This window comes from Coenobita brevimanus, chromosome 109, assembly GCF_032717465.1.
Source record: "Coenobita brevimanus isolate Jiangsu-jjx chromosome 109, ASM3271746v2, whole genome shotgun sequence".
Taxonomy (NCBI): Eukaryota; Metazoa; Arthropoda; class Malacostraca; order Decapoda; family Coenobitidae; genus Coenobita; species Coenobita brevimanus.
The window spans coordinates 7,680,609-7,685,182 of NC_137062.1; positions in this window are offsets into that span (position 1 = coordinate 7,680,609).

Consider the following 4,574-nt stretch of genomic DNA (forward strand, 5'->3'; position numbering starts at 1 on the left):
CACACACACACACACACACGAGATGATCACTTAAAGGGCGAATTTTGGCATTTATTCATTTGTCAGAGTTTATTAGTTTCAAATAGTGTAATCTAAAATGCATACACTTTTCCATTTGTTAGTTACAGGGGGGTTCGTAATATATTTTTTCTATCTCTTCACCTATGGCTGCATTAATAACCCCTCGTCGTCCCCACGTCCCTGGTTTTGGCAATGGTTGAATTGATACACAATATCCATTCTGACAGCACTCATTTCCAGCTCACACTGTCATCCCGGTATTACACTGTACCGAATCGGGGGGTCGGAAGCGCCTGCTAATGCTCTAACAGGCGGGGATAACAATTTCCACCCTTTTTCCCCTTCATTATTTGCTGCGAGATTGACGATCCATTTAAAGTGTTATATTGGTGCTTGTGTTGGTGATGATGGTGGTTCGATTTTGCATCGCTCTTTGTGATGTGTTAGTGTTGTAGGTTGTGACGCGGTATATTTCGTCTGCCTTAACTTGATGTTCTCCCCCCCCCCTTTTTTTACTTATCTTAACGTCAGTATGAGACAATAATACGGCTATACATAATTTCAGTAACACTTACTTGTGACGAGGATAATATTCTGATGTTAACATATTGTTACTGCTCAGCATTAATACTGAAGAAATAGCCATGTTAAACCAAGTTAAGTATAATATACGAGTAGAACCACAAACTCACCCACCACGTTACGGTGGTTCACACTGGCGGTTGGTGTCTAAAACAGGGATAATGTAACCTCTTGGATTCCTGACACATCTTTTAGTTTACTGTTGCTACTACCGTACTAGATCACGTTACTGAACTTGGAATTGACGTCTCGTTTTGAGGGGGTTTGTTAACCCCTTCAATCCGGTGACATGTTGTGTTGATTACCCGCCCCTCACCCCCCGGAGAGATTCAGGGACGGGTATTGTTTTCACTCGGTTTGTCTGTTTGTTTGTCTGTTTGTCTGTCAGTCTCTTAACAACTTTGCGTGAATATTACTTGTTTAATTTTGGCTAAAATTCCAGGGATGATGGGCTATGACCTTCTGATCTCCTGATTAAATTCTGGGCCAAACTGGAACAAATCCCGGGCTGTAGGACCAAAAAATGTAAAAAAAAAAAAAAAAAAAAAAAAAAGGGGGGGGGGAATGGGTAATAGTCGTTTCTTCGCCTTAGTTCCTTTCAAATTCGTCATGTCGACATGAAACCAAAACCTAAAGGTGCATCTTTCAAATTTGCATCCTATAAATTGCCTCATTACATCAGGGTGTTCACCCCCCAGTTGGCGGTAGGGGGGTCAGTGTCAGGTGGGTCGGGCCTAAAATTTCAAATGCGCCTAAAATCGTCCATTTTCACCCGATTTACTACAAATTTGATCTGTGACATCTTTGACTAGATATCCTGTTGTGTTTATGCGTCAGCACTAAAATGACTGCCTGGGAAGGGTCTGCTGTGCCTTGGCACCGCATCTTGTTTAGTCTTGTTTCTTTTTTTTTTTCTTTTAATGCAATTTAATTAATTTCAAGAGATAATCGACTAACCGGAAAAGTGTGATAAAGTTTTCACTAATCCTTTCGGTGCTGTGAAGGTCTCAAAAAGGAAATAGAATCGTCTAGGAGAAAAAAAAAATCAAGTCATTACCTTCAATGACTTATTGCTGTATTTATCCCTTCTCGTTCGAAAGATCTCCTCTTTGCCGAATAAATACACTCTGGTGAGAGCAAGGAAAAGCTTTTAAAAAGTCACCCAAAATGTCCTTTCTTTCTTTCCTTCTCCTTTTGTTTCTGTTCACCTTATGATAGATTTCTCAGTCTAGAGGAGTTACTGTTTTATTTAAGCCCTTCAGTGAGAGAGACATATCGTAAATTGATTCACATCACGTGGCAGCGGCAACAATAAGCTAAATGGACATCACCCACTAGGACGAGGTAACCCACTGAACCGCGGAACGCCTTTATTGTTTTGTTGTTATTTCCTGTTTATATTATTTATGTTCGGACAGAGGGATCCGATGCACCTTTGACGAATCCCACTAAATACGAGAAAACTGTCTTAAGCTGAATATAATTATCTGGGGGGCAGCAGCAACAGTGCAGTAGAATGGTCGTTAGTCGGATGGAAAAATTTAGTTTCATCTCAACACTGTGTACGTCAGGAGTTTATGAGTGCTCAGACCACTGATCTAATACTTTCAGTCTCTTGACGTACTTTGTATTTTGCTTCATCTACCACCAGACAAACTCACTGATATTCTTCATCTCAAGTAATAAGGAGTTGATTAAGGCTACGATATGTTTAACACCTCCAGTTAAAAATGACTCGCTTCTGCTTAGTAAAATTCGGCGAGTGACTAACTACTTAAAACTCAAATAGTTTCCTTGGACTGCAAAAACAGATGATTCATTATAAACAGTACAATGTAACAACACATCCGTTTAATTCTATTCAAAACACGGAAGCTCATTCCTCCTGTATTTATCTTGCCAAGTAGATTATTTTATGCAACACATGAAGTAAAGGGGTTGAATAAAGCTGCATATAATCGTCTGGGAGTAGTAGGGAAAAATATAAAGACGTCATTGTTGTGAAATCGGTGAACCGGTTAACGCTGATGAAATATATTAAAATCTTATTTGTTTCTATCAGACCACTCGACTCACTTGCGGAGAGAATTTTTGAAGTGGAGGAATTAAATATGGCCTCATGAATTCTTTTATTAACCAGTCACGTCCCGACTGATTTTCCACCACTGACTCCCCCCAGTCCCAACCAATTTTGGATTTTTTTTTTTTTTTTGGCTCAAACCTCCGTTTCTGGTGAGAAACATCGAAAATTCATAGAGAAATCGCTCACCTGAGGTTTAAAATACTAGATACAGGTAGCAGTACCTCCTTACCTTACTGTTTTCTATCAGGCTGGCTCCAAAGAAAACGAGTTCTATGGGAGGGTAACTATTCCACACCACTCATAAACGGTATTTATTCATTTATTTGGTTCGAATTTATATGTCGTACGATAGTATATTGGTTTTCAAACAGTAATATAGGCAATATAAGCATTGTTTCACTAACACATCAACATACCTGACCTTTTTTGATGACATTACCTGATCATCATTTCTGACTGTTTCTTCCTCTAATGCTACATAAACTTTGTCCTCCACATTGTCATCGATTGGGGAATCACTCTGGCCCTGAATGTCTTTATTGGCCAGGTCACTGGTAACAGGTGAATTGCCGAGACAATGGCGTGTGGGGGGGGGAGGTCATGCGGAATAAGGCATTGTCCCTGCCTGGCATCTTGTAGAGGAATAGAGGAAGGTGTCCTGTGTACAGTATACGTACCAAAAATCACGTGCGAAAATTGAAAATTGTGCAAATTATGAACCTTGCAATTGCACAATGTACCAGTACATCAACGGGACTAGCTGTGACAAAATGTTGCAACGTACGCATACGTCGATGGGATGCCTCGGGTTAACAGAGATCCGTTCAGGCTGAATGAAATACCAAGAATGATGTTTCATAAAACTGAAAATAAATTTTCATTTTTTTTTTTTTTTTGCAATTGCTGTTGTTGTTGTTTTTTCTTTTTTCTTCTTAATCTTATTATTATTATTATCATTATTATTACTATTATTATTATTACTATTATTATTATTACTATTATTATTATTATTATTATTATTACTATTATTATTATTATTATTATTATTACTATTATTATTATTATTATTATTATTATTATTTTCGTTCTTCTTCTTCTCCTTCTTCTTCTTCTTCTTCTTTTTTCAAGGTATTGCTATTATTATTACTGTTATTTCTTCTCGTGTGGCTAATAGCAACACATTATCTTTTCATCTTCTCTCCCCTCCTTATTTCAGATTAATCTGTCCATCTTTATGTTTCTTTCCTTCTGCATCATCAGTCACTCTGTTGTCTTTGTCTCCCTTTTATACCATCCTCTTCTTTGTTCTTTACTTCCTCTTCCTACAGGTATTTGGAACAATTATTCAGCTCTTTCCTCCTTCCAGCAAGGAGAGGGTGACGGACAAATAGGTTACATGTGAATTTTGTTCTGTTGTTGATGCTGTTGTCACCTTGACCACACCTGAACCTGAACCCAGAAGACTACAGTCTGTAAAATATCCTTCTGCTGCTGTTTACCATCCTCCTATTGAAAGGAGAGAGTTGAGGGACGATAACTGGGCAGTGGAGTCGTCGAGCTATGTAAGTGTCACCACATGAAGGTGTTGCCCTCCAGCACATCAGTCTGTTTTGATAATATAATGAGCAGTCAATACTGAAGGATAAAAAGAAAGAAAATAATTGTAACAAGTGGTGTCAGGCATAACAATCCCCATCCGAAAGCAGTTATTTTATTTGCAACCGTTTTCAAGTTATAGCCCTCTGAAAATCCGTGATCTTGCGTTTGACTTTTCGAGGTCACTCAAGGTCAAAGGTCATGGTGCCAAATGAAAGCCTATATGAGACCTCCTATATCTTGATAACAGTAAATATCTATCTGCAACCAGTTTCGAGTTATAGCCCCCTGA